The sequence below is a fragment of the Micropterus dolomieu genome, linkage group LG19 (assembly GCF_021292245.1).
Source record: "Micropterus dolomieu isolate WLL.071019.BEF.003 ecotype Adirondacks linkage group LG19, ASM2129224v1, whole genome shotgun sequence".
In the NCBI taxonomy this organism is placed as follows: domain Eukaryota; kingdom Metazoa; phylum Chordata; class Actinopteri; order Centrarchiformes; family Centrarchidae; genus Micropterus; species Micropterus dolomieu.
In genome coordinates, this window is record NC_060168.1 from 6004937 (window position 1) to 6024327 (window position 19391).

At 39.5% G+C, this 19391-nt stretch overlaps 1 long non-coding RNA gene across 1 annotated transcript; it reads right to left on the bottom strand.

The window, feature by feature from the left end:
* Nucleotides 1–15263: 15263 nt before the first annotated feature.
* Nucleotides 15264–16815, bottom strand: LOC123957140. Its single transcript, XR_006821742.1, has 3 exons — nt 16728–16815; nt 16380–16463; nt 15264–15366 (listed from the first exon to the last, which is right to left on the bottom strand). It is a non-coding gene; the product is annotated as an uncharacterized LOC123957140 (long non-coding RNA).
* Nucleotides 16816–19391: the final 2576 nt, after the last annotated feature.

A 19391-nucleotide genomic window follows, 5' to 3' on the forward strand; every position in this document is an offset into this window, starting at 1 on the left:
ATGTAGAGATTGAAATACTGTGTTATCTTAATGTAATAGAGTGGAGCAAATCAGGCATTTTTTCAAGCAACAACATCACACTGTAATTACTTTAAAACTGCTTTCACTAGCAAGGACTACAATCAACAGATACTATTAAATGATTTATTCATAAACAAACAGAAGATGTATGATGCTTGCAGTAGCTGAATAGACATTTGAAAGTGTTGTGGGGAAGCTAAGATAGGGAAATCCGCTGTAGCGCCCGGGCACGACGGACCCCCATATAACCCTGAGTAGAGGAAGGAGATGAGGAGAGAGACCGGACAGAGAAAGGGGTGGGCGGAATGCGAGAGCGAAGAAAAGGAAGTGCGTTGTGTGGGTATTTATGGAAAGCCGGGAGTGACGTCATTAATGTGTGGTCCTGCTCCTGAAACTCTGGTAGCCCCACTTATATATTAGGCTAGTGTTGGATTGACAGTATCCCTGTATTGCTGAATCCATGATCAGCTGTACATGTATCTTGTATTTCATCTATGAGTAAAAACAAAGCTGCACTCAGTTAAAACAGTATTCTTGATTTCTTTCCATTTCCATTTTTTTGGAAAGACATTTACACAAACTCACTGTTTGCTATTTACATGTTACTTTATGAAGACATGTCTAGTCATTACTAGTGGATATTTCCTTTCTGTAAATGGCAACTGCACATCAAATTAGTGTATACATTTAATTTAATTACTACAACATAATTAAATTTAATAATCTAGTGTGGCCTCTCAAATATAGCAAGGGCTCCCCTAAGTACTGTGTACTTTGTCTGACCAGCTACTGCTACGACTGAACATATCAAAGCTGCATGAGGATTTTTTTAACATTGACATATTATCACCATAAGGTTGATATGGATATGTGTTAGCAAAAAGTTTCCTATTTGCATGTCCAGCAAATATGGAGCAAAATTAGCATTGATTGTTTATGTCCACATCATGAATGTAAGTTCAGTATTCTCTCTGTGTAAGCTCTGTGTTTGGTCTCCACCAGCTCCTTAGGGAGATATCTGGCTCTTTAGCTGCTAAATGCTTCACAGCTAGCCTCGCTGCTGTGCAGGTCACATACAGCTGCTTTTTACAGCCTGTTCTCTGAAAACTGCTGCTGCTGCTGCTGCTGCCGCTGGTACTGAGGAGATGATGACAGTGTTAAGACTTAGACAGCCATTCATTTCACTGTAAATATAAAAATAATAATGAGCACAGCTTAAGGTAACATAATGAAAGAATCTTCCTCTGTCATTAACTTAATGGCCTGGCAATTACCTTTGTAAATGATAAGAAAGAAAATCAGCGGTTTAATTGATACAGTCCTCCTGTCTTTTTTCTTTCTCAGGTAAACGACTTTCATTTTTGTTGTTGAAACTGTTACATTTAGCTTGGCCATCAACTACAACTACTAAGGGAGGGGATCTTCGCTTTATCAGAGCATTCTCTGACTTTCTAATTTAGAGGAAATTTGAGAAAAGTGTTCCATTCTATTCTCCAGGCCTGCTGATTGTAACAGTGTGTGTGTGTGTGTGTGTGTGTGTGTGTGTATGTGTTTGGTCTTGGTGTGCAGATAGTGTAGCATAGAGGGGACAAATGTGTGCATTTAAGCAACTGAAATTCTGCGTGCGTGCGTGCGTGCGTGCGTGCGTGCGTGCGTGCGTGCGTGCGTGCGTGCTGATAGACATCAGGGAGCCAGATAGCTGAAGGCTGAAGGCATTAAGAGAGGAGAGGAGGACATTAATCTAAAGAAAATTAAAATCTGGAGCGGTGCATTTAGGATGGAGAGCGACCGCCACTTCTGATAAGAAGTGGTTAAGGAGAGCACAGATTTAGATAAATGGGCAGGAGAGACAGATGAGAGGAGGAAGAGAGGGGAGGAGAGCCAGAGGGAAGGAGAAGAGGAGGTAATAGTGGTGAGGAAAAGTAGATTATGAGGACAGTGCAGAGAGGAATGAAGGGATGGTAGAGAGGAGAAACTAAGGGAGGAAGAGATGGGACATTTGTGGGGACAACCTAGAGATGACAGGAAGGCAGAGGGAAGGAGGAGAGAACAGAGAGACATGGATAAAAGAAATAAAATTGAATGATGGGAAAAGTGGGGAGGAATGGAAAGAAAAAAACAGAAAAAAGGGAAGAAATAAGGAAGGACGTGGAAAATGAGAGAATGGAGGAGAGGAACAAGGAGAGGAAAGGGGGCTGTCTGACAAAATCTCTCAGACCTGAGTGGGCTGCTAATATGGCCTGACTGTGTGTGTGTGTGTTATGCAGCACATGTAGATAGCAGTGGCTCTGTGGTCTTGAGCATCAATAACATCAGGTTATCTGGAGTATGGTCTGGTCACACACACAGTGAGTGATAGCGGTGCCACAGAGGTGGCTGTCTGAGGTTAGCAAAGCTGTGCTCAACACAATGTTGTAGATTTAAGACTGTGGCCAGTAGACAAGATGTGGCGCAGATTTAGTTGCAGCTTGCAGCTTCCGCTGCCCACTGCCACACTACCCAACCTTTTACATGGGGAACACCAGGCTTAAATCTAGTTTTTTTTTCATTTATTTTCAGATGTGTGGTATTAGTGGTGGAGTAGCAGTGTTTATCTAATATATTTTGCACTTCACATTTGATGTTTTGACCTCCCCCCAAAAAAATCTATTTTGAAATGTTACATTAGAAATTGAAAAAAAATAACTCTTTAACCCCCGACCTGGATTGGACCTGCTGTTTGGGGGTATCCCGAACTTCCCAATGGCCAGAATGTCTGTGCACCTGGCTGGAAAACTGGCTATGTCTGGTTTTACAAAAAGTATGCTCAAGATGATCAACCTGTCTAGTTTTATGAGAGCAGATCTGAGAGCTACGTGAATTTGCATTTTTCCAAAATTTTGAAAGACTGTAGCAATTAGTTTTACTTTTTACAGCACTTACCTGTATTTTTCTGTATATGATGACATACCCTATCCCTGTCTATATTTTTTCTTGTTTTTATCTTGTCACAATCTTTATAGGTGGTAGCTTTACCTGCAGTATTTCATCTTTTTCATCTTTTCATAGAAGCAGTGTGTTGAGTGTTGAATGGCCTCCTAAGCATGCACACTAGCTGTCTGACACCTATTAACACCACAGTCAATGTTCTGACCACTTTATTCAGTAAGAAATCCTCCCATAATGGATTGTGGGATCAGTCAGGTACTCTAAATGTGTGTTTGTCAGGTAGACTGACATCTCTAGACCACACACATACAAACACACACACACACGCACACTGTCAGGCAGTCAGTGGCCAGTCAATCACTCAGAACAAAGCTTTGAAGCCCAGAGCCAAGCCTGGTAGACCATGTGAAAGAGTAATTGTGTGTGAGGGTGTGTGTGTCAGAGTGATGACTGCAGTTGTAGCGAAAGAATGATCAGTGGGCCTGTTCTGGACCAAAAAGCCACTTCTGGATTGAGAGTTGAGTTCTATTATATGGATTATCAGTTTTCAGTTATATTTGGTAAGAAACTCAGCAAAACTGGAGACCGGGTGAGTGCCTACTAAAATAACTAATGTCAAATTAGTGTTTATATCGGTTCAGCTTGCACTTGGGAACCCTGAATCTTCTACCAGAGGGTTAAAGCTGAAATTCTAGGTAAAGTATGTGGGTTGGATCAGACACTACTTTTTGCGCCTGTCTGATAAGCGACTGCTCATAGGTTGTCTGGAGGGGCAGGTGGTTTTTGACTACCATAAACTTCGTATCTGTCTGTACCTGTTGTAGGTTGTAATACCATATTTTAGAATTCTCTCTAATATTGCATGATAGAACACCAACATAAATTTTTGTTTGACTCCATACACTCTGAGTCTACATAAAAACTGCATCCTCCGTCTGGAGCAGAGACTATCAATGTGGGTCTTCCAGCCATGGCCGTAACCAGCTATGTGGTCACCGAGGTCCAGACTTCCGTAACTTAGACAGCCTATCGATAAAATAATTTGAGTAAAAACCACTGATAACACGATGAATTTAGGACCATGCGGGCGCAGCTGATTATACTGTCGCAACCCTCATTTCAACTTGAAAAACTCTTCCACATTCAGTGTCCACACTTCGGGAAACACATGGAAACCTTGTGGCGCAGTAACTGAGAGCACCACTGTTTGCAGGAAGGGTTTTGGGTCTTTTGTGAATTTCCGGTGGGGTGAAATAGGGTGAAGCGCTGTGCGCATTTACGCTCAAGGTACACAGCATAAATTCACATTTAAATCTCTCGACATGCCAACAGGAGCGGTCAGAATCTACTGTTAATTAATGTTCTGTGTTCTTCTCCACATCCAAAAGGTTTCACACGGAGTCCAGGTTCATACAGAGAAACTGTCTGCAGTAAAACAGCTGTATCCTGATCAATCCTGCGCCCAATCAGCGTTTCAATTATTTTAGAAGCTAAAAGCTGAATTCTGTTTCCTCTGCAGAGTTTCCTCTGTCTGTCCTGTCAAGTTTATAACTACAGTTTTAATTTTGCTGCATAAATGTCCCTGGTATTTGCTGTGACATTACCATTACTGCACATGGAAATGTTTAAATAACTGACAGCAGCCTCTCTAATCATGAAAGTACATAATTAAAGATTTGGCGCTATATAAATAAAACCGAATTGAATTGAATGTAGTCTGCACATATAATTCCAACAGTTATAGTCCTGTGATGACAGGACTTTGAAATAAATATAGACTAATGCATTTTGTGAAAAGTAGTATACCAAGATTTCCCCGTTTGCATTACCTGATAATAGCTTGTGTGTCTGCATCTCTTATTTTGTGCAATTTTAGTGAGCCAATCAGTGGGGAGAAAGACCATGATGACCAGACTGTAGTTAGTGTGTCCAGTGTGCGGTTTAAGCTTTTACTGTGCACACACATACACACAAACACACACACAGAAGAAGAGAGCAAAATTCATCTTTCATAAAAGCATTTTTTTCCAAAGGGTCACTTGTATATCTTTCATTATAGATCAATAGTTTGTGTGACTGTAGTGTATAACTGTGGTTGTGTTTAGGTGTACCGTAAATAAGTTCTATTAAAAAAAAAAGATCTGGACCTCACTAATTTCAAAACCCTGGTTACACCCCTGATCCCATCCTTCATTTAAACACACTTGAACAGGCAAGGAAGAACAGGCAAACTCCAAACAGACAGGCCAATGGTTGGATTCCAAACTGCCTCATGAATTAAAATTTAGGATCTAATATTTATTTATTTACACATCAGATGACAGACGACACGTCACATGTTAATTAAAGAACGTTTGAGACACAAGCAGAAAGAAGTTAAAAATAAACTCTTTCTGATCTAAGTGCCGACTTCAGGACCACAGCTGGAATACTCTGGAGTAGCCCACACGTGATCTCTTCAGTGGTGTGCTAACGGGGTTTAAGTGTATTGGGTTGATGTTCAGTCTTCCTGTCAGGTTGAAGGGATACTTGAACAGCTAGCCCACACAATTAAATAAAAAAATATTTACATCCCATCATTGAAACACTGTATGCATACTGTTGTTTTGAACACTGGATGAGCCTAAAAGGACATTATTTGTCCAACATCACTGTAAACAACGACACATTGATGACTTATCTGAACATTATGAATGTCTGAGGTGGTGGGCTAAGAGACTTCTTTACTTATGAGAGAATGAAATAATCATCAACTAACCATTAACTAACATTAGTTTGCTAGTGTGAAGAAATCATTTGAAAAATTTCAGTGCACAGCTCTCCGTTTCATCAATGCTGATGGCATCCTCCTCAACCTCAGCTTTCTCTGATACCCCATTACCACTGCTGCTGTATTGGTGAAACAGTCTTCAGTAAACTGCACATTGCAGATTAAAATGCGGCTTGTTTCCTGTTGTCCATTCTCAAGCCCAAGAAGCCCAACTACTGATTACAAACAGCCTCATGCTCATGATTTTGTATAATTTACTGCGTTGATTGCGTCTGTTCATCGTACACATAGATGCCATTGTAGTATGACTTATGACCTGCAGATTCGACTACAGTAGTACATCACCACCCCATTTTAGCAACTTTAAACACAAAAAAAAATTACTGGCGAACAGTGTGGCTAATCAACATTGCAAACGACTCAGAAAAATATGAATAATCATTAAAATGCCAAAACACACTGGAGCAGGGCTTTAAACAGTTTGGACACTGAACAAAATCTGGGGTTTTACAGTGACAGTGCATGAACAGTCTTGTCGATACAGGTGGTACGAAGCCCATGAGTTGAAAGCTGAAGCATGTTTTAGTTTTCAGTGAGAGTGAATCAACAGGACGCTAAATGTAGAGATGGTGCAGGACAGAGGGCAGTTTACATGAGATGTGAATTTCGGGATGTGGAGGTGTGTATGATGAGGTGTGTTTAGGGGCTATTTTGTAGTGTGCAGGTGATTTTCAGTGATAGGGTTAAGGTTGGCTAGCTTTCCATTAGACTGAACAGCATTCAGTCACCTTCACTTTCACCCTTCCTCAGGCCATACATTAACATTCACTCCATCTCTGCTGTGTGTGTGTTTACTAGTGTTGTCTTTCTGTTATTCTGCCTGTCTGTGTGTTCCCATGATTGTGTATGTGTCAGACTGTGTGTGAGTGTTAATCTCCTCAATATTGCCTCCATGAAATTGACATTTGACAGTAATTGTGTAGCAACAGCGATCCGGTCCAACCCATGCTCTGATTGGACGAGGATATTACACACACACTATGACCGGTCACACTTCCTGCTGGTTAATGGCACAAATAAAGCGTCAAAACAAACAATCCAGTTTTACTCTGAATGGAGGGATGGAAAGAGGAAGAGATGGATGGAGTTTCATTTTCTGAATACCAGGAAACACTTTGGAAAGAAACTAGAGAAACTAGAAAACTAGGACTGTGCGTTAACGCGTTAATACCGCGTTAACACATTAATTAATTTCTGAAGAAATTGTGGTGTGAATGCTGTCTGCTGAAGGGCTTGCGCTAAACTGAATGGCTGTCTTGAAACAAGTTGAATAGTACAAAGGTATGAAAGATGTGCAATGTTTTAAGGATTTTTGGAGCTGTAGCTGTATTTCGTTACTGTTTGTGTGTGTTTCCAGTATGCTAAGCAGGCTGTGCAATCCCCGGCTAAGGATTGGTAGGTGTTGGTGAGGACGCGGCGCATCTTAGTCCCTCCCACCCAAGATGCGAGCTCAAGGAGTTGAGGTGGAGACGCGAGGAGAGAGGAGTCGAGGAAACGGCATTTAACGAAATGAGATGTCCTTTCCTCGGAGCCGTCATTTTAAAGCGACGTGCATTAAATATGACGTGTTGCACAGCTGCATCATCTGTCCACTGTTTGAGCTGTGATCTCTGGCAGAGCAGCTTTTGGCACTAAAGGCTACAGATCATTTCTTCACAATCCAGAAACCTGTCTGTTAACATTCTAACAGGTAGAAACATCTGGAGGTTCCAATAAACATTATAGCATCTGTTGAAAACAGTCAGATTACAGCAGTCTAATTATTCACTAGGCTACACAGTGGGCTACTACTTTTTTTGCGATGCGCCTTTTGTCTGTATACAGGAGATTATTTCAACCCTCAGCCTGATGAAGTCAGAGTTTCATTATCAGTCCCTTTACAAAATGACACAGTAACATTTATCTCATTTAACCCCAATTAAAACTGTCACCACAGGACTCTACTGTTGGAATGACATGTGCAGACTACATGGGCACTATTATTAAAACATGAAACACAGCAGATCAGTGCTGAATGCTCTGGTTGATATTACAGCCTAATAATTTGACTTCAGCAGCTCTTTGCACTGTTTCGTCACGATTACAGCAGCTGAATTGGTGTGATGCGCGGATCGGCTCGGACATTAACAAAATATTCATATGGGCCTATACACATAGATCATCCAACCCGCCCCCACCAACTAATTATTTTATCAGATTTTATCAGAGACCAGCATCTGCATAGACATTTTACCCCCACCTCCGCCGGTCCCTGTAGCTTTCCAGGTTTCCAGTCCAGGTGCTGGAGGATGTAGTGAAGGGCCATGTTTACTGAGTTGTCTGCATTACATCACTACATCATCTCAATCTGCTGAGTGCTGAGCCTGCAATCTAGGTTTCCATGGTGATAGTAAAGGCTGTCTGACTTAAGGGTAATTTATACTTCTGTGTCGAATCAACGCCTGACGTGCACTTCATCAAAAATGTAACTACATGTCAAGTCAACGCTGTTCCGGCTGCCACCGCCCCCACCTGTATTTGCCTGTGCTTTTTAGTAGGCTATCTGGTATGCTGAGCAGGCTGTGCAAGCCCACGCAGAGGATTGGCTGCACAAGGAGAGAAGGTGTCGCCTACTTCCTGGGTTTCCAGTGACCATGCCCTCGATTGGTGCGGCATGCTCTACGGGCCAATCAAAGGGCGACAGTGACGACCACCACCTGCTTAAAAGCCTGCCGGGTCTGCCATTCGAGGCAGCAATCTGACCTGAGTTGCTTGCCTTGGGAACGCATGTCATAGAGCTTGTAGTAGTGTTTTGTAACCCGTGCCAGACTTTGTGTCTTGACTTTGTGTGTTTCACTGTGTGAAGGTAAGAGAGTGGGCCAGGTTTAAGCTTAGATATCACTGACACCTTTCTTGCACACACCATAGTTGTTTTATGTTAGTTTTCACCAGGTTCAGGGGTGCTGTGCGTTTTGTGTGTTGGGTTTTTCAAATGCTGTAGGTTAGTGAGCTTTTGGTTTATTCTTGTTTTTGTTAGTACCGTAAGCTCTGTGATTGGTCGGCTGGGTAGCATGTCAATGCCTCCGCGCCGACCGGAAGTACCCAGCGCTTTGAGTTAACTTTTACTAGCGGCCAAAACGGAAGCTGTAACACAGTGAATTAATATATTTGACCGTCTGGAATGTGTCTACAGCAGCAGTATGGAAATGTCCATTTTTCTGCCTCTTTCCTGAAACTGCAGGACTTTTTTAGTATGGGAGTCTATGCGGCAGTCAGCTGGCACTGCTCACTTTCAAGCTGACTGTGGCAGCTGGCAGTAAATCTGTTTGCTTTCAACATTACACATACAGCAGCAGAACAAGTGTTCCTACAACTTGTTAAAAAAAATATTTGTGTAGAGTGAAAATTGGACATATAGCAAGTTGAAGAAAATTTTTAAGAAGATTTTGAAGTGAATTCTCACTGTGTCAGTTGGTCCTCTCACTCTGGCTGCCACATTCCGTCCCATCCGCTCCCATTATAAACTCAGAAAACAGGCTGAAAGCAACATGAAACTTGACTTGAGACTGTAAAAAATATGAAATATGTGAAAAAGTTGAATTAACTGGAAAGAGTCCAGAAGTTTGTGAACGTTTTAGAGGTGTAATGGTGTTTCTATGTGACTGTACGTTTTAGTGGGAAAAGGATGAAGATCAGTGAGTTTTAATGATTTGCTCAATGACTTACATTATAAACAAAGTTTCAAAGAAAGTTGATTAGCTTGAAGAGTTTAAATAGGATTTTAAAGTTGAATAATATGTAGAAAAAAGGAAAGATGTGGAAACTTTTCAATTTTGAATGGAGTTTCTAGCTGAAAGTATGAATGAGTTGTTAACAGTTGAAAAACCTTGAAAAAGTGTGATAATGGGGACATTTTGAACTCCATTCACTTGAATGGGGAAAAATGCCTGGAAAACCTTGAATATCTTGTAAAGTATGAAGGTTATCAAAATGCTGAATAATAGCAATAATGTCCTAATTGAGATACATATTTTGCTTTACAGCATTCACACCAATAAATGCAGACAACTATTTTATCACACATTAACACAGTTTTAATATTATTATTTTGAAAGTCAGTTGCTCTGCCATGCAAATTCCCTCCTGTTGATATCCTGATAACTATTTAGTACAGTAATAGATTCTGGAAACTCACAAACAGCGAGGATCAGTCTCTCTTCTCTCTCGTCGGCGACCACTTCACCTCACTCAAACAGGGACACTTGCTACTGAACATAGACTGTTTATGGTGCTCCCTGATAAAAGAAAAAGGTTTCTGCTGATACCTTTTCAGAAAAATGTATTAATCGTGATTAATCGCATGATTTTCTGTGATTAATCGTGAAAAATCATGCGATTAATTGCATAGTCATGCGCCCAGCACAAAAAAAACCCAAATAAAGAACTGAAGTAAGGAAGCTGGTTCACTTGAGGGGAGGAACGAGAGGAAAGAAGGGTGCATTAGAAACAGGCTCATGTTAAGCTTCCCAAGATTTGGAAGTACAGCTTAGCTCCATTTTGAGAAACGTGAAGTTAGCGAAATCAGCGACCATAGTTAAATGCGTCCCTGGTGCCAGAGCGGGCGACATCGAATCTTATTTGAAACTGCTGGCTAAGGAGAAACAGACAAATACAGTATGACACCTGATTATGCCAATCGGAGGTCGCTTTTGTCAGTCAGTTTAGTTTTCTCTGGGTCCCTGCTGAATCTGCCCAGTGATGACATGTATAGCCCCATGTCATCATTCGGCCACTGGTTGTCGAGGTGGTGTCCAGCAAACGATGTAGTCAACTCATTCTTTGTCTTTCACAGCCAACCTGTAAAACACTGCAGCCAATTCTATTTGTCATAGTGTGCTGAGCACCTGGTCCATCCTCTGAATTTTCATCTGAACTTTCAGAGTTTTATCAACTTTAGTCTTTAAAACGGATAAAGTTATTATTGTAGGGGATTTTTAATATTCATGGGGCGTTGAGAATTATAGTCTTAGTACTACGTTTATTTCACTATTAGATTCAGTAGGCTTCTGTCAGAGTGTTCATAAACTGACTCACTGTTTTGAAATTGAACATTTAATAACTATTAAATGTTCAATTTCAATACACATATATGTAATATTTTAACTGTTTCCTGTCTCTACATCACAGTAACAACTTTATGTCCATTGACTGCCTAGAGCAGTGGTCGGCAGAAAATAACTTTAATTTTTTACAGTAGTTTTCAGATATTTTTGTTTATATACAAAACTCTGTAAAATTACAAACATTATATGTGAATTAACAACCTTGCTGTTATTTTAGGTATTTTGACAATAATAACAAATTACATTTATTTCTCATTATTGTACAGAAAAATTACTGTATTATTTATACAGTATTTTTCTGTTTTCTTAAATTACAGACAAATGTATGTAAAATCACAAAAGTTATCTGTAATTAAATATGTAGCTCATAATATTAAGGTATATGTCCATACCAACAATTCAATGTTTTTCTTTGTAATTTTAAGGTAAATCATATTAATTGTATAGTGCACTTTTACATTTAAAATCTGTAATATTGGATAAAACGTTTGTAAACTTTTTACATCACATCAAACCTATTGCTGTTTGTTGTTTTTGTAAAAAGCTTTGTGAGTAAAAAGCTGCACTTTGCTTAAGGGTTTAACTTTAACAACAGGCATGTTGTGTCTCTAGCCACACTCAATCAGTGATGTCACAGTGAGTAAAGGCACAAAGGAAAACAAGTACCAGCAAACTCAGGAAAACAATGTTTAGTCAAGGCAGTAAGTTGTAGAAGCAAGAATGATAAGCTGCAAGGCTTTTAGGGCACAAATAGCTTTAAAGTTTCACCCTCAAAAGACAAGTGCAGCATATAGTGGACTTACTATCAAGTGTTCACAATAGGTAATTCTTCAGAACAGAAACAAACAGGTTATTCCTGAGACGTAGTCCAAGGTGTTCCACTCACAGTAGTAGGTGAAGATAATTGCTAGCTTACATCAATCAATCAATCAACTCAATGCATGAGTCACTGCATATGGATGAACATGAAATTATTTTAATTGTCCATTAGATGTCACTATAGTGCACAAAATAGAGTAATCGACTGCCAAAAGCATGTCACTTCTTTAAAATACAAGAGGTATAAAGCCAACCTTCCAGGCCATTCAATGGCTGCATAGAGGAATTTTTGCAGACAGTATAATGTGTGTGTGTATTGAGTATGAGTATGTGACGGTGAAAGCGAGCATAGCAGAGGACAACATTAGAAGCAAGTTAATTAGGCATGTGATTGGCAAAGGGCAAAAAAGCAAGAAAATATACAGAGACCCACCACCCCGATTAATCTGGCGGCGCCTCTATTATAACATGGATGGTAAAGCAGGATCCATGACAATAAGTTATTTGGTGGATGTGTTGCAGTGGGAATCAAAGACAAGTGTCTAATCCATCGCTGCTCCATCGCAACCTCTCTATAATTATTTTGTATTCATTTTTTACCAAGCTTCAACAGCTAAATGTGCAACATGAAATAATTGAGTCTATAACTAGCCTAAATAATATAATTACTAACTTTCAAGTCAGTTACACAGCCGTTGCCATGGTTACCTCACAGAGTGCTTGTTTGCCTGTCTGTTGATGAGGAGCACAGAGCGATTCCGCGGATCGAAGCCGCCTGAAAAGGCTTTATTCACCCTGTCACGACCATTTACAAGAAATTTGTTTAGAATGCGCCAAAACCTTTAATATAGAGTAACCCCAGGATTCCCAAATACAGAATACCACCTAGGATGAAATTTAATACCAACTTCATTGCCGTTTAATGGAAAATCTGTATTAATTTTAAGCCTGAGAAAATTATTTACGAAGTTACGTGAATTTAATAAAACATTTTATTATAATACATTCATATTTAACACACTATAGCTTGGGGTGCGTTTGTGCTTTGATAAGAACAAGACAAGAAGATATTTTAACACTATTTGATGAAATATTCAATGCTGAAATATATTTAAATGAGGGTCCCCTAGAAGATTTTGAGCACTAAACACTTCGTTTACTGAATTCTGGAGACATTATCTGTCAATCAATTTATGGTAGAATTGTCTTTATTTAAATAAAGTGATTCAGATTTTTTTAGCTTAAACTTTTTTGAACAATGCGCATTTGTTTCTTTTATCTTTAAATTGCATTGCATGTTTTCTTTTTGTGCAAATAAATCCTTCTCAAAGTATTGTCATTAATTTTTTTAACATTTCTTGTTGCAAGCCATTTTTCAGAACATATTCAACAAATGCTTTAAAAAAAAGTGATGGAGTCATGTCCCCAGTATCCACAGTGTAAATGACACCTGAAATGAATACAATATTTGTGCACTAAGAACTCTTACGGGGTGAAATACAAAATACTAACAAATTGTGTGGTATGAGTTACAATTAGTGACACTTTGGCTAGATAATGTAATGTAATATAATCTGCCAATTGCTTCAGTGATTATTCATCATGGTCTGTTTTTCTAGAGCATCTAAAGGCTGCTTGAAATATAGTATTATATAGTATTGGCTTGAAAGCGGGGATAAGGAGTTGGGCTCCGGTTTGTTTTTCCCTCGTTCCCGTTATCGTCTGGGTGATGTAAGTTTAATGTGCGTTAGTTTGATGTTTCCATGCACATAACGACACACAGACACGGTCCTCGTCTCAAACACACCTGTCTCTCCGTTGCTGTTGTATCATTCACTGACCAGTAACCTGCAGCGGGTCTTCCAGCTCCGCTGTTCCATTAGCGCTCGCCACAGTGTGATTGGCTCGCCCGCCGACCAGCTTGTGGTGCTAACCTCAGCGCCACTACCCTCAGCCTCGCCCGCCAACTTGTTCGTATCTCTGGCTTTCTGAATTTCAGACACTTGCCCACTCGGAGTCGTCGAGCTAACGTTAGTAGCACGTCAGAGACATTTTCTTTTCTTTTCTAACTACTGACTGATTCACGCTGAGCTGGATGCCAGAGCTCGTGCACCGTGAACACAGTTCAGAGTGTAAAGCTAAACACTGACATAAACAGTAATGTTACCTGTACTGCTGTATAACATCAGTGAAACCAAACGGAGTACATTATAAAGTCTCACACACACAAAGTATTTATTTATGACGTTATGGCATTAATTAAATCCTACGAAAGGACAAGAAAAAATTTAAGACCTTGGTAAAGGAAATTTAATACCTTTTGTAATGGAATTTAAGACTTTTAAGGCCTTATTACTGGATTATGAAATTTAAGACTTTTAAGACCCCGCGGGTACCCTAAAACTTAAAAAGCAACCATTCATACAGCATGACAGACATAGCCTGTATAACAAGCAATAATTAAAACATTCCCAATTTATCTGATCCTTATTATCAACTCGGTGTTGGGCAAGTTACTCAGAAATAATAGGTCTATAGCTATTACCTACTAGTTACTTAGCATTCTCCTTAAAAAAGTAATATTAGCCACTCTACTTACTCAGAGTTGCCAACTCTCACGCATTGAGCGTTAGACTCACGCAATTGACACTTTCCACACGCCCTCACGCCATATGTTAATTTTCTCATGTATTGAAAAAACGAATGCAGTCTATAACAAATTGCGTTGACTCACGCGATAACACCACCCAGCTGATGCGACACTGGCGGACGCTGTGACAGGAATCAAGCGAATCTGCTATCGCACAGTGAGTGGCACACCGTTTGTGATCGGGTAACGTAGCTGGTCGACTTTTGCAATCTAAAAATGTATAATCTAAAGAACAGCTTTGTTCGGTTGGTAATGTTAGCTGCACAAAACTGCTGAGGTTAACATGAGGATTTGTGGTGAAGTGGTTTCAGTTAGTTTTGTTTTGCACCGGTCTCATCCAAACGGGTTCTGTGTCTCTCTGTCTGGGATTCAATCATATCAGCACAGCAAGTTAATGAACAGCACATTATAGGGTGGGGAGATTTTGAAAAATATTGTAAATTGTGATTAAATGATGACGTTATTCTCATAATAATCTTTCTGGAGATGTCAGATTACACAGATGTGTGGGATATATGCAAACATTTTTCAAGATTCAGTCCGGGAGTTTCTGACCGAATTAAAATTAATTTGTTAATTATTTATGTGTGGTGACACATCTTGCCTCAATATCAACGCTGACCGCCACATATACTAGTAATAGGAGTAAAATCATAATTAATTGCAAAGGTTCCCACAGCGCATAGATTTGCTCAGCACCTGAAATACTGTTTAAAACCCAAAAATAAATGATATTCAGGTCTCTTTGATGACAATTACCCAAATATATAAACAAGATCAACTTTGACCTTCATGGCCTTAAACTCTGCTACCTCTTAAAGCAGTGTAATGCACACTCAATCCATACCTCTGGCAGAACTCCAGTGTAGCTGCAAGTTCCACTGGATAGTCAATGTTGTGCAGGTAATATGAGCAGAACATCATCTGAAAAGCATTAGTAAAGCTGGGAAGCTGTTCAGTGACTATAACCTGGTCCACTGCAACCATGAACATCTTGGCAGTGAGTGGGCTGTTACCTGTGAAAAGTGCAAGTACAGTATGATTAGCATGGCCAATAAATAGTAGGTATATGGATCCAATGAGGTTAAGTAAGCCAGGAGCTGTGTTGAGCACACTGCTTTGTTAACTTTATTACTGAATAGCTCACATTCTGTCTATACTGCAAACAGAAACTGTGCCAAGTAAAAATACATAAGACAAGGAACTTTAACAATAACAACACAAGAAATTATGTAACATGATTTCTTCAGCTCTAAGCATGTTTGTTTTTGCAGTGTACAGTGCAGTCATTCTGACCCATTACATGTGTTAACCAAATGTTTCTAAATAAGTAATTTCACCTACAGATGAAAATCATTTTATAGCACAACCTACCACAGACCACAATGCAGGGTGTCCAGGGTCAATGTTTCCCACACGTTCATTTATTTGAGGCAGCCCGCCACAATATCAGCGCTGACCACTACAGAATGATTTTCGTTTTTTTACTAGGCCTATTTAAAATTGTATTTCATTGCAGAGCGCCTTAGCGCATTTGCGCAGCGCTTCCTCTCGCTCGTCCCTCTCTCTCTCTCTTCTGCATACCTTCAGATCTATGCATTGCTTCTTACAATTATCATCACCACATACAAAAGACTTTTGTGTCATCCAACTGTGAAACAGGGCAGTTGTGGGAACGATGGACATGAGCTTTTAAGGCAGTGTACTTTGTTAATTTTTGCTTGCAGTCTGAAAAGCAACATGGAAAGTAACTGTTTGCCTCATGTCTATATAGAAGCTGATGATCAACATAGCTTTCAATAGTTTTCAGGGACATACCACATGAGCGGCAAGTAAACTTTGGCGTAACATATGCCATTTTAGCCCAATGTTAGACAATCTCTTGACTACGTTATCCTGCATACAAGGAATTTATATACTAGAACAAGCTAGGAACTCTAAGTAATAACACTGTAAGTAATAACTGCACTCTGAATTTATAACACGGTACAAACTGCCTCTAAGGTTGCATGTGTGAGATGTGACATACCAAAGGCAGTGGTCAACCAACTCTCCTCGTCGTCGAAGGCAAGATGTTCTGAAGGGCGGCCCGCTGTGAAGTTAGTAACGTCACCTGTAGCCAGTGGGGGAAAATGCAGCAAATAACACAACAAGAAATGCTTAATTGTTACGTGTGAAAATCATTGATAATAAATAAACCAAGAACTTTTCTTTAAACTAAGTTACTAACACTTGGTGCACATGGTCAGAATGTGCTACCGTTAATGTTAAGTGGCAAGGTTGCTTAGCTACTTAGCTAGCTAGCTAACGTTAGCTTCATAAAGCCAGAGTCGGTAAACGTTTCTAGTCTTGCACGGTAGTTAGACTTATTTCTTACCTTTGTCTTCAATTGGGGAAATACCCGCAAAATGCGAAAACAGCGGAAAAAGTGTACAACAATGTTAGGCCGTCGAAGAAAAGACCGCGTCGTCCATGCTCTCTGCAGACTTTGCGATGAGCATCAGTGCGCAGCAGCAGGCCAGCTGCAGAGTCAGTTCCTATTGGTCTGCTTGTTGCTGGGTTAAACTTCATTACCAGTGAGCCAATTTAGAATTCTGATGATGCTGAAACAACAATGGCCACTGCACAGTAAAAAAGTTAAGAGTGTGTTAACATTTATAAAATAAATAAGTGAATTAAAAACAAGATTATTTGTGTTTCATTTAACTGGAAAAGGCCTGCTGTTCAGAAAAATCATGTGATTTCCACATTCTGGAATTGTGCAACAAAACCATACGTTATTATTATTGATATTTTTCTTAAATCAAATTAAGTAGAGTCAGCTTTATTTACACATGTGTTAAACACAACACAGTCGATCCAATATCTTTACAGAGAAAATGGTGAAGAGAGATGGTCATCCTATTCACTAACACACTCATAAGGTATAGAACCAGCTTTAAGTGTTTTGTTATCTGATCAGAATGTGAATTTGTTACATACTCCTGTTCACGCTGTACACCCACAATTACATCCCAACACGGAGAGAACTCTTTCCATCACTGGCCGGATATTAAACGATGAAACTCTTCATATCGGGAGAACAACCTGCTTAACAGGTATTTTAAGAAAAAGGAGACAAAGGCACATACACTCCTGTCTACCAATCTACCTACATATCAGAGGAGCTGAGGTGGAGCAGGTGAACAGTTTTATGTTCCTGGGAATCAGCATCACAAAGACTACCATGGACATCTCACATCTTCAACACTGGTGAAGAAAACACAAAAACGGCTGGATTTCTTAAGGAAATGTAAAAAGGCTCAATTCCTGTGCCAAGTTCCTGATAACTTTTAAGCTTCCTGACTGGATCCATCACTAACTGGCATGGGATGCGGTCTGCAGTGGGTAGATCATTGGCATCCGTCTTCCAAGCAACGGAGTTAGGAAAAATACTTTGGAAATGTAAAAGGTTACCGATTACAAATTAGCCTATTTAAAATGTCATAGTAGTGTATTTCAATTACATATTCAAAGTAATAACACTTATTGTATTTAATTTCTTTTTGATTACTTCCAATGAAGAAGTAGTTTTCAACTGTGAACTATTTTCAAAAGATTGCTTGAGAGGCAGTTCAACTGGCAGACAGACGGACGGTGCTGCAAATTCAAACAGGAGAACCAATCAACGCATCAGAACAGTATCAAACTTTACTAAATGGCTGTATCTGGAAACGTCAAAGGAAGACATTGTGCACATGAAAAACATGCAAAGCAACAAAATGAGGATTACTCAACATATAGGCTAGTTTAATCAGAATATATTCAGTAAGCCCCAATGTTATCATGAACATTTTCATAGGTAACTGTTATTTAATTACACATTTTTACCTATTCACTGTAGAGGATTAAAGTTACATGTAACACTGCTGAGCATCAGTGATATCGGTGAGGTAGCCCAAAGGACACTAAAAGACCCACCAGCCGCACCCTGTTAATGCTGCTGCTGTTTGGCAAGAGATAAAGGTGGATCTGCTGTCGCATCACCAGACTCACAGAGCAGCTTCTTTTACCCAGGCTATGAGACTCCTAAATTCATCCTCAGCACTGCAACATTTAAAACAGTTTTCTTTCTGTGACTTTATCCACCCATGTAGTGTATATAATTTTTTTTATATGTTATGTGTGAGTAGCATAAACTACAATCTTCATCTTACAACCCTGTAAAATATTAAATAAATCAACCTTGTACTGTATTGTATGTACTGGTGAGGAATTAATAAAACTTCATTGATCATTATTCATTTTTTAATCATTCACTGCAATGAAAACACCAATAAATACACACATTTATTTTCTTTTAAAACCAAATCATCTTTCACAGTTGCTACGGTACAACGCTCCTCTTGCTCAAGTTTGAAAATACGTCTGTTTGAGTTGGAGTGCTGCTGCTCTTCATCCACTGCGACGCGGTTGGCTCTAACATAACGTTAGCCTGTTAAGATATTAAGGATTTCAGGTAAGAAAACATTTCACCTGTTGTTTTTTGTAACAACCTAATGTTAGGTTGTTTATTGTTCATGTCCTTCATTTAACATTATGTAACGTTAGCCCAGTTTTAAAAAGTATATCATTTTAACTCATGAATATGTAAACAAATAGAGATGAATAAATACAGTTAAATGTTATTTTTTCAAGAGTGAAATAGGGGAATAAATACATCTTTGTCATTGTGTTAAAACAATTGAAATTCAAATAGTTTGTTTACATATATTTTAGCGGTTAGTGCTCAAACTAAACCCAGAGGGTATACCGCTGTCTATCTTGCATTTTGTTAATTGCATTGGTTCTTAGCAAATTGTCGACCAATGGGAAAGGTCGATGGGCGGGAAGTAAGGCAACGCAGTAGAGTGAAGTCGCAGGATAGTGAGACAAGAAAACGTCTCGGGTTACGTATGTAACCCTGGTTCCCCGAGAAGGGGAACGAGAGACTGCGTCGGTTACGACACTATGGGAACGCCTCTAGGCGAAGCAGGTCTGAACGTGAATGAAATCACTCCAA